Below are 12368 nucleotides of genomic sequence, written 5' to 3' on the forward strand. Positions count from 1 at the left end.
ACTTACAAATTCAGAAAAGGACATGTTCCAGAACAAATACCGGAACCCCTCCAAAATAAAACCAAAACCTAAGTCAGTGCAGGGTGTTGATGTTTACTGGACTGGATCAGAGTGATGGTCAGATCCTGCTGAGCTGTCTCCACCACGATATTCCTATGGTGATGACATTTCGTTTCTGGTCATGTGACGTCTTAATAAAACTCTTATTCATTTTTTCATCAGTGTTCCTTTGACATGTGGCAGGCCAGATCTAGTAGGTCATTCCAGAATTTCTTCAAACTTCTCATCATTTAAACAACTTGGGTTGATATTTATGTCAGTCCTTTATCTCGTCTTCTAGCTTAAGTTATTGTTTGCTTAAAGTGTTCTGCTTTTGAATACTTGTCTAATGAAGCTCTAATGTGTGAGGTTTTTGAGAAGCAGAAAAAAACCCCAACTAAATTACATCTGTATGTTTACTTTCAGGTTAAGAGCCAAAATTCATGGAGGTCTCAGACACTTGACCCCTCAGGACACCAAAGCAACTCCACCCACTTGATTGTCACGTCTATTGACAAGTTGACAAGTCCATTCATGCCAGAAACCTTATCATGCAAATGGCCTGCATCTGTAAAGCATTTTATCAAGTCCAAGGACTCCAAAGTGCTTTACTCATTCATCCACTCACACACTGATGGTAAACAGCAGCACCTTAGCCTCGGCTGCCTCAGGGCTGACTGACGATAACAATACTACCATCGGCTGCTCTGGTCCTTCAGACCACCATCAGCAGGCAAGTAGGTTGAAGTGCCTTGCCAAGGACACAACTGAAAATGAAGAAGCCTGGGTTGAAACCAGCAACCCACCCATAGGGCATACTGCTACTGTTGCCCCATAACGAGGTAATGATTGACACGTTTTAACACTGTAGTTTTGCAGGTGAGCAGCATGAGTTTTATTGGCTAAGCTCCGTCTGACTTAACGATGCCTCATTTTCAGCTCGTTAAGGTGGGAGGGTCATTAACGAGACAAACTGACCAGCCTCCGGACACACACACACACACACACACACACACACACACACACACACACACACACACACACACACACACACACACACACACACACACACACACACACACACACACACACACACACACACACACACACACACACACCAGCTACACGATGACCAGTTCACATTAAAACTCTCATTTATTAATTTTATGGGTGTCGTTAAGGTTTCTTTAGAGCCCAGGTAAGATGTCCACACACACACACACACACACACACACACACACACACACACACACACACACACACACACACACACACACACCTAGTAACACAAACAGGTGTAATATGGATTTTATTCCCGTCATTAGCTTTCAGCTCCGCTGCTGTCGACCTTTAGACAACTTGAGAGATTTAAACTCGATGAGTACTTAGTGTCAATTTGTGACCTCAAGTTAACATCAGATTTTACTGATCCTTGAGGTCAGTGCAGTCTCAGATACACACAAACCCACATTGAGCAGTACGAGCGGAACATCTTCAGAGTAAACTTAGAACTTGATGGAGAGATACAAAAAAAAATCCTCTGGTGTACTGTAAAACTTTGGCGGGGCAGGAGGAGCAAGAGTGTCACTTGAAGGATGTCTGGATGGAAGAACCGATGACTGAAAAGTTAGATGATAGATAGATGGAATACCTGATTAATTATTTCTGAAATCATCAGTCGTGCGATTTTTTTTTTTAGATTAACAGGAAAAGATTTGAAAGCACTGATCCATGGAGCAGAAATTGGGAACATCAGAACCAGAATCTAACTTTTTAATACTAAACTACTTTGAGTTGCTTTTGCTGTGGAGCTTCACACAGAACCAGAAAGATTCAAAGTGTTGAGTTCCAGCAGCTCATTAGAGCTTCGTTTACTAGAAGCTCCACGACTGACCTGGAGATGGATGACACCCCCCCCCACCCCCCCCCCCCACCCACACACACACACACACACACAGATCAGAGTCACCATTAGACAGAATATGTGATATTTCTCAGAATGCTTCAGGGTGCTATCGTTTTCTAAACTCCAATAGATCTGAACAGATCCAGTCATCAATCAGTTTCCCACACATGTGACCAGAGTGAGATGGAGCCTGTTTCTGTCCTTCAGGGAGACTCTTAAAGTGCAACTTAGCAGTTTTCATCATTAATAAGGTTAGAAACTGGTTATAATTCAACTCATTCAGAGGACTTTTCACACAAACAGACCAACAAAGAGACAGACGGAGGGATAGACAGATCGACAGATTGAGCCAGGGCCACCATTTTGCATGTTTCAGTTGTTTCCCTGCCCCAACACACCTGATTCAATGGTTGCTGGTGCAGCAGGTTGTCAAGCTCTGTAGACTTGAGGTTAATCATTCTCCTGTTTGTGACGAACCCAGAGGTTTCTGCTTTGTCCTGATGATATTCCGGCTGCAGGCCTCCAGTCCTGAAGTCCTGCTATCCACCACTAGAGACCAGCAGAGAGAGTGATGAAGGACGGCTAATCAGCTGCACCTGTAACCTTTTGAAGCCTCCCCTTTTCTTCATTCTGGGAGACACAGGACAGAGGAGACATGTTGTTAAAACTGTGATCTCTTAGCTACTCTGTTTCTAGTTACCCAACTGAGATCTCCATTCCTGGGGTTTTTGGTTTATTGTGCAGTGCCCCAGTTTTGTCAGAGATAATTTGTGCCTTTTGATACACGTTTTGTGTTTATGTTTTTGTAAATCTCCAAATCCTCAGTTTTGTTTAGAGGATTTTTAGTTTCTGGTTTGATAATTGTGAGTATTTTGTTTATTGGAAATGGTTTAGGTTTACTCTTTTAGTAATCCCGTTTTGTGGTTGTTTGCACGGGTTTCCCGTTTAGTCTCCTCTCTCTGGTGAAAACCAGATAGCGCTTTAAGTTGGTTCTTATTTTGCTGCTCCCCATTCTAGCAGAGGGAGTTTATTTTAGTTTACTCATTACTTACCCTTCATTCAACCTTTTGTAAATAAACCTTTTTGAAACTACCATTTGTTCCCCTCCTTCCATTCACTCCATCATCACCACCTGACACCATCCCTAGGATTCATTCCCTTTTTATTTTTCATTATTTTTTTTACTCTGTGTTCTCCCCTCACCGCTCCTAGACGCCAGAGGGGATGTAACACTGTTTAACATCAGGTGTTGGAGCAAAGAAACCTCCAAGATGGTAGCCCTGGAGGTCCAGGGTTGGAGAGCAGCAACCAGTATCAACAGCACTGAAATAGTCTGCAGATAAACTACTCCTAGATGAGACCCAAATCAAAGCAGTTCTACATCTCTTAACAGTCTAGATCTAGGTTGTTCAGAGGAATATCCTCTGGGACTGATCAAGCACAATCTGATCTACTTCTGAGACGTGATCCAGCTTCTCCAACTTTAGTCTGCGTCAATCTGGTCCAGAATGAGGTTCTGGTATTCCTTCTGTCTAAACGTACATAGGGTGGCTCTGTTCATGTTTTAAAAAGGGAGAAAATATAAGCCAGGCAGGAAAATCCTGATGAGTTTCTGAGTGCTCCGCAAGTGATAGGAGCTAATCTTCTCTGAAGACCGCTGGGAACTACGTGATCGTCCCATCATCCAGCAACCACACACACATACACACACACACACTGTCCCTTGTCAGTAATTAGTTGTCCTGTGTTCTTCCTGCCAAGCTGTTTCTGTGGGCTCTCAGCTGCCAATCACAGCAACTCCCTCTGTGATTTGGCAGCCAATCGGTGGCAGCGCTCAGAGCCCTGAAGCTAAAACGCACAGACAGGATGACAGAGAGATGAAGAGAAAGGAGGATGAGAGGAGAGGGAGTCAAATTTGAAGTGGAGATGCTGAGCTGAGTAAAAACATTAAAATACTGAGAGAGGACTCAACATCTGGACACCTCTGGAAGAGTCCAGACACTGTGGTCAAAAACAACGCAGCAGAGCACGTAGAGTATTTCCTGTAAAACTATCAAAAGTCCATGTTGATGTTGTTTCTTGATGTCTCAAATTCATATTAGTGTTATGTCTACCAAAAATGATTAGTTTTGTTTTGTTCATATTTAGCGGTAGTTCATTTATATCTAACCATGATTTTAATTTGATCAAATCAGCATTCGTCTCGTATTAGATGCTGTAAGTCACTACCAGAGCAAAATATGTTGGTATCATCAGCAAATAGAACCATCTTAAGTACTTGGGAAACATTACATATGCCATTAATGTACATTAAAAATACTTTAGTAATACAGTGGTCCCTTGTTTATCGCAGAGGTTGCGTTTAAAAAATTACCCGCAAAAGGTGAAATCCGCCATGTAGCCAGCTTTATTTTTGAAATCTGGTTTAAGGCTGTAAAACCCTTCACTACACTTTGTACACTTTTCTCAGACAAGTATTAACATTTTCACACTTTTCTCTATTGTTTAAAGGGGTCGTTGACCCTGCCTCAGAGTCCTTCTCTACCCACATATCAATTTTGAAAATTGCAACATTAGTAGGCGTTGCCTGGCGGAGCCGCGGCAGTGACGAAGACGGATGGGAAATGGGGTGAAGCTAGCTTTTTTACTTTGAGCAGTCATTGGACATGGAGGACGTGTCTCCCCCTCCTTACCCAGACGATGAGAAGAAAGGGACCAAGTCTATTTGGAGGAGACAAGCAGACCTGAGCCTTATTGTTTTGAGCTTGTGAGTTGCCTGGAACCACCGGAGCCGACCCAGCAGAACCAGCTCTGAATGGTAGGTAGCCATTAGCCATAGCATCAGATTAGCTGCAGGGTTCGGCCCCACGGCCTAAGAGAGCTATTATTAAGCATGTTTTAGAGGTTTATCTGCTTCAACACACCTGATTTTAATCAGCAGCAAATAGCTGAGCTGCTGAACAGCTGATCTGACCTGTTAAAGCAGGAAAACCGCTGAAATACAGGTGCTGGCCAGTAAATTAGAATATCATCAAAAGGTTGAAAATATTTCAGTAATTCCATTCAAAACGTGAAACTTGTACATTATATTCATGCAATGCACACAGACCAATGTATTTCCGATGTTTATTACGTTTAATTTTGATATTTATAGGTGACAACCAATGAAAACATCAAATCTGGTATCTCAGAAAATTAGAATATTCTAAAGGCCAATGAAAAAATGTTTGTTTCTCTAATGTTGGCCAACTGAAAAGAATGAACATGAAAAGAATGTGCATGTATAGCACTCAATACTTAGTCGGGGCTCCTTTTGCCTCAATAACTGCAGTAATGCGGCGTGGCATGGACTCGATCAGTCTGTGGCACTGCTCAGGTGTTATGAGAGCCCAGGTTGCTCTGATAGTCGTCTTCAGCTCCTCTGCATTGTTGGGTCTAGCGTATTGCATCCTCCGCTTCACAATACCCCATAGATTTTCTATGGGGTTAAGGTCAGGCGAGTTTGCTGGCCAATCAAGGACAGGGATACCATGGTCCTTGAACCAGGTGCTGGTGGTTTTGGCACTGTGTGCAGGTGCCAAGTCCTGTTGAAAGGTGAAGTCTGCATCCCCATAAAGTTGGTCAGCAGCAGGAAGCATGAAGTGCTCTAAAACTTCCTGGTAGACGGCTGCATTGACCCTGGACCTCAGGAAACAGAGTGGGCCAACACCGGCAGATGACATGGCACCCCACACCATCACTGACGGTGGAAACTTTACACTGGACCTCATGCAACGTGGATTCTGTGCTTCTCCGCTCTTCCTCCAGACTCTGGGTCCTTGATTTCCAAAGGAAATGCAGAACTTGCTTTCATCAGAAAACATAACTTTGGACCACTCAGCATCAGTCCAGTCCTTTTTGTCCTTGGCCCAGGCGAGACGCTTCTTGCGCTGTTTCATGTTCAAGAGTGGCTTGACACACGGAATGCGACACCTGAATCCCATGTCTTTCATGAGTCTCCTCGTGGTGGTTCTTGAAGCGCTGACTCCAGCTGCAGTCCACTCTTTGTGGATCTCCCCCACATTTTTGAATGGGTTTGTCGTCACAATTCTCTGCAGGGTGCGGTTATCCCTAGATCTTGTACACTTTTTTCTACCACATTTTTTCCGTCCCTTCGCCTGTCTGTTAATGTGCTTGGACACAGAGCTCTGCGAACAGCCAGCTTCTTTAGCAATCACCTTTTGTGTCTTGCCCTCCTTGTGCAAGGTGTCAATGATTGTCTTTTGGACAGCTGTTAAGTCAGAAGTCTTCCCCATGATTGTGGTGCCTTCAAAACAAGACTGAGGGACCTTTTAAAGGCCTTTGCAGGTGTTTTGAGTAAATCAGCTGATTAGAGTGGCAGCAGGTGTCTTCTATATTCAGCCTTTTCAGAATATTCTAATTTTTTGAGATACCAAATTTGGAGTTTTCATTAGTTGTCACTTATGAATATCAAATTTAAATGTAATGAACATTGGAAATACATTGGTCTGTGTGCATTGCATGAATATAATGTACAAGTTTCACGTTTTGAATGGAATTACTGAAATATTTTCAACCTTTTGATGATATTCTAATTTACTGGCCAGCACCTGTATGCTGAATAGAGCTCTGGACCCCACGTGACTCTCAGGTAGTAGACGCCATATTGGCAGGTAAAAGAAGCTAAACAAACACGGATCTTAACCATGAACGTGAACGGGATCGGCTTGGATTTTTCTTCGTCGGAGTTTACTTCACACTTTAAAACCGAAGAAATCGTTTTATATAGTCAGAAATTAAATAGACTAAACATCTCCGACCCTTACCGTGCCCCTGGGATACTTTTTAAAAACGCCAGAAGCTGTCGGAGCAGACTTCTTACTGGACCTGGCCGGGGAACCCCTTGGGATTCCCCCGGAGGAGCTGGATCAGGCGGCTTGGGAGAGGGAAGTCTGGGACTCTCGACGCTACTGCCCGCTCCGACGCTAGAAGCTGTTGGAGCGGACTTCTTACCGGACCTGGCCAGGGAACCCCTTGGGATTTACCCGGAGGAGCTGGCTCAGGCGGCTGGGGAGAGGGAAGTCTGGGCCTCTCGACACTACTGCCCCAGCAACCCGACTCCGGATACGCGGATGAAAATGGATGGATGGATGGACAAATAACAGATTTACACGTAAGTAGTTTAAATAGAGTGCTGTGCTGTGCTGTTTGAATGTATAAACTGAACGCCAAGAGAAATCACTAGCTTGATTTTTTTCCGTGAATAAAATACAAAGTCAGGCAGGAGCGTCTCAGGATCTGTCTGAGATCTGTCTCGGTGAGACAGATAATAGCAATCCAAAGTGCTTTGTATGTGTGATCTGACAATTGATCAACCATTGCTTAAAAATTAAATACAGCTTAGCTGGTTAATTGCTGTGATCATAAAACATGGAAACGGCAGCATGCAGAAATCACGAGGCAACATTTTACGTGATGTTTACTTGTTACTATGAGTAATAAGACAGAAAAGGCCACGCCAAAATAAGTTTAGGAAGCCCACTAAGAATCGTAATAAAAGAATTTAAAATAAACACCATACACAGTTGAGGAAACATTGGTTTAAGTACCTGATATGAAGTGGTCGCTGCATAAGTGAAAACCTTTACTCTCGGGATCCCACAGCTTCATTTTAGCCCGGTCACTAGCTCGTTTTATTACAATGATCCAATGTTTGCGATGCTCCGGATCTTGGGGAATCCTGTAGATGACTCATTCCTTTTGTCGTCCGTGTCTGTTCTGCATCCTGGGGCACAACAGGAATCTACCATATTTCCTGTCTGATTGACTTTTCTGACAATAACAAATAGTCCAGCTGCGGGCTTCTACCTGCCAATATGGCGCCGTTTCGATTTGAATATATTTTAACGTGAATAAAAGGATTCTCTGCAACTTTTATAGCTGTTTTATAGAAAGCATTTTAACATTTTCATTTGTTTGTTGGTACAAAGCCTTGTCCATGAAGGACAAAAAGAAGCTGCAGAGCATTGTAAAAATCTGCTCCAAAATTATTGGCGCCAAACAAAGAGACTTACAGTCTCTTTGGGAGGAGAGGGCGCGAAGAAAGGCTAAATGTATCCTTGGTCAGCCCCTCCATGCTCTGCACTCTGAGTTCTCTCTTATGCCCTCAGGACGTCGTTATTATGTACCTTCTCGAAAAACAAACCGCTTTGCCAACTCCTTTGTTCCATCAGCTATTGAACTGCTTAACTCTGAGCCGGGAAGGGTGGCGAAATAACAGCGAAGTATCATCGGCTTTAAGCATGTGCCATTTTTGGAGGGCTGCTGCTCATCCTCTACCCTTCATTTAGGATGTGTTCGGCATGTTGGTAGTGACACACATTGTGTGATTGTGTGATTGTATAAATGGATTGTTTGCTTGGTTGTTTTTATGAGCGAGTTATTCTGTGTGGTAAGCTACAAATTAATTGCCCCATGGGGACCAATAAAGTTTTCTGATTCTGATTCTGATTCTGTCTGCCGGGAGAAGTGACGCCAACTCCCGGAGCTCTATAGCAGCTTTCTAGGACATGGCCACCTACCCTGGGCTAAAGTTACTGTCTACTGCAGAGAAAGTTATTCTGTAATGCACGTGTCAGACACAAGGCCTGCGGACCACATCTGGCCCGCGGAGCATTTTTATGTGGCCCGCGAGATAAATATCAAAAATATATTAAAACTGACCTGCTGGCCGATTTTACTGCAAAGACTACAACTCCCATGATGCTTAGTTGCGTTAGCGCGGACCCAAAGCGCACCCTCCTTGTTTTTTCCAGCGTCTGCTGCCGGTGTCTGCAGCTCCGCTGTCTCGGACAAACTAAACACTCCTCTCACTCAGCACTGAGTTTACTCAGCTATTTGCCAACATTGAAGCCCAGAAACAGAGATTTTAACCACTCAGTATTGTGTTCATGACTGAAAGAGAAAGTTTTCCAACTAACTTCCAGACAGAGCTGATATAACTCCAGCGAGCAGCGACACGCTCAAACCAGCATGACTCTCTGGCTGCTGTAGTTTTTATTTTTCCTCCCCGACACACAACAACATGGTCAAGCTGCTCAGACGCTCTCCATGTTCACCAGCACAAACCTATGTAAGCACCGGTTGTCATCCAATGTTGTCATTATTATGATGAAGATGAACAAAACAACAGGAGTCTCCTCCTCAGCTCAGAGCTCAACCCCATGATGCAGGTATCTGGCTGGAACAGGTGAGCATCACAGTAAACCAGTGGAGCAAACTGAGATTAAAATATTTAGGTTTTTTGCTCTATTTTCTGCTCCAAATCATGGAAGTTAACAGGTGAGATGTTGCATTTTCATTTAAGATAAAATTATATTTTTATTTTGTTGTTGGCATGTAAGAAAATATTTAACCAACAGTAAAACAGGAACTGGAAAGGCTGCAGATAGATGAATAGAATAGAAAATACCTTCATTGTTCCTCAGTGGGGAAAGCTAGATGTCACAGCAGCGATGACACTTATTACAGGAGAAAAAAAGGAGACTTAAAAAAAGAAAACTTAATAAACAAGAAAACACAAATCCTGAATGGATTTTAAAAATGCTGAAGATTTCACAAGTATTGAATACCACTGATGCCTTTTATTTAAAATCGACTTGCTCGTGTGTACTTTGGTTATTCCACTTTCAGTGTTAATGCAAAAATAAGTTTGTTTCCAAATTAAAAGGTTCAAAATTGTTGATAAAGAAAATTAGCAAATTCGCCGTCACTTTAAAAGAAAAAATATTGTTTGGCCAGCGACTTCGTCCCAGATTTTCATTTCGGCCCAGTGTGAATTAGAGTTTGACACCCCTGCAATGTGTTTATTTATGTTACACAATCACAAACATCCCACTAAAACTGCCCAGATTTCATTATTTACTGATACCAGCTGTTCTCTTGGTCATTTAAGGTGATCTAGGCGATCCTCTGGTGTCAAAAGCTGGTCTCCTCTGGCGGTGTCGTCAGGATCAGGAGCTTCCAGAAGATTTTGCCTTTGAATGATTCCTTCCTCCGCTAAACAGTTATATTAATTAAATAAATCTCAGTTTATATATTTCCCGTTTTTGTTCAAGTCCATAAATATTTAAACACGCTTTAATTTAAAACAAGCTTTTAACCCTTACCTCACATTAGAGCTTTCACTCACAATTTTACTTTTGCAAAATTTTATTTCAATAAGTACAAAGCACTTGCATGGATGAAAGCTAAGATGAAGGCTGAAAAACTTCAAAGGTGTACATTTGTTTTGCAAAACAAAGTCCTGCAGAGCTGAGTTTTGTTTACATTCAGTTAGGGGCAGTTTACACAAGTGCACCAATTGAATAAAAGTACATATATGAGACTCAGATCAGGATTCATTTCTTTAAACCGCAACCATGAGAAGAAGTTTCAACGTGAATGAAGCCCTGGAGGTGTTTCAGCAGCTTGAAGATGAGGGGGAGTCAGTCAGGAGGGACCACAGCAGAAGCCGACCATAATCATCGATTACAACCGCTGCAAAGGGGCAGTTGGCAACTTGGACAAGGTAATTTATTTTATTTTATTATAATTCACCAACCTAATTGCATATGTAATTTGTTTATTCATTTATTTTTATTCCAGCTCGTTGCAACATACAGCTGCCGCCGCAAGACCAGACGTTGGCCCATGTCGCTCTTCTGCAACATGTTAGATGTGAGCGCCTACAATGCCCTGGTCCTGTGGCTGTCTGGAACCGGCCTGGAACCAGCAGAAGAGGAGCATCTGCAGAAGGCTGTTCTTGCAGGAGCTTGGGAGCTCCATGGTGAGACCAGCCCAGGCGAGGCGCACTCGCTTGCCGCGGTCCAGCAGCGCTGCAGTTTTGTTGCAGGTGCAGCAGCAAGCGGAGCCAGCTCCAGCCCAGGAGCAGACAATAAGAAAAGAAAAAATGCCACCTTTGCAGAGGGAAGAGGAGCGTGCATGCACGCTTTTGCAAAACATGTGGACAGGCTGTGTGCAAGGAGCACTCAACAGTTGTGTGCTCAACCTGCAGTTGTTAGCTCACCCTCCTCTGTGTTTCTCTCTCTCTTTCTCTCTCAAACACACACACACACAGACGCACACACACACTTTTTTTGTTCATGTGCTTTAATAAAGTGTTCAACTGGCTATCTTTGTAAGTGCATTTTTGTGCTCAAATGACTTTAACGTGAGTAGTTTAGAAAATATGACATCACACAAAAGCTACAAAGTGAGAAAAAAATATTTTTATGCCTATTTGTGACACTCCAAGGCTGTGACAACTTACCCACAAAAAATGATTTGATTTTTTCATTTTTTTTAGTTTTTAAACTTCTGGTTTTGCTAGTAAACCTGGCAATGAAGGGGTTAAATCTGAGAAACACACATATTTTAGTATATTTAGTTAGGGCTGAAGCCAAGGATGAAATTCATGTAAAAAATTGGGACTCATGAAATATTATATAACATTTCTATAGGAAGCGTTGTAAGTGCATTTTCTTGTGCTCAAATGACTTTAACGAGAGTATTTTAGAAAATGTGACATCACACAAAAACTACAAAGTGAGCAAAAATATTTTTTTATGCCTATTTGTGAAACTCCAAGGCTGTGACAACTTACCCACAAAAAAGGTCATCTGGACATAACACACAAAAAATGATTTGATTTTTTCAATTTTTTGTACAGTTTTCAAACTTCTGGTTTTGATGATAAACCTGGCAATAAAGGGGTTAAATCTGAGAAACACACACATTTTATTATATTTTGTTAGGGATGAAGCCACGGATGAAATTCATGTAAAAAAAATTGGGGCTTATTAAATATTATATATTATTTCTATGGGAAGCTTGTAAGTGCATTTTTTTGTGCTCTAATGACTTTAATGTTAGAAAATTTTAACGTTGGGTAAGGGTTAACAGTGAGGTGCTAGTTTAATTGATCACAATAGAGCTAGTTAAACATGCAACAATGTGATAATTCAATTAATGCAATTTATAAATATCTATCAAGATATAAAAACAGGAATTAAAATGAGACATTTGGCAACAAAAATGTGTCAAACACAATATTTATTATAATAATTGTAGGCAGACAGGAGACTGAGCTGGATGGAGGTTCTCAGTCATCGAAGGTTGACTAAAGGCTTTCCAGGAACAGGAGATGTGGTGTTGTCTCTTCTCTCTATTCTGCCAGATGAGCTGATAGGTTACAGGTGTGTGAGGACTCACTCATGCTGTCATTACAGGTGTGTGAGGACACACTCATGCTGTCATTACAGGTGTGTGAGGACACACTCATGCTGTCATAACCAGATGACAGGAGTTATCAGTTATCAGGTGATCAGCCAGGCTAATGATGAGATCCAGGTGATCAACCAGGCTAATGATGACATAAAGAAAA

General features: G+C 42.2%; 1 long non-coding RNA gene across 1 annotated transcript; it reads left to right on the forward strand.

The window, feature by feature from the left end:
* The first annotated feature begins 370 nt into the window (after positions 1–370).
* LOC139063434 (uncharacterized) lies at positions 371–3037 on the forward strand. Its single transcript, XR_011516794.1, has 2 exons — positions 371–1237; positions 2427–3037. It is a non-coding gene; the product is annotated as an uncharacterized lncRNA (long non-coding RNA).
* The last annotated feature ends 9331 nt before the right edge of the window (positions 3038–12368 follow it).

Source organism: Nothobranchius furzeri, chromosome 16 (genome assembly GCF_043380555.1).
Source record: "Nothobranchius furzeri strain GRZ-AD chromosome 16, NfurGRZ-RIMD1, whole genome shotgun sequence".
Classification (NCBI taxonomy): Eukaryota; Metazoa; Chordata; class Actinopteri; order Cyprinodontiformes; family Nothobranchiidae; genus Nothobranchius; species Nothobranchius furzeri.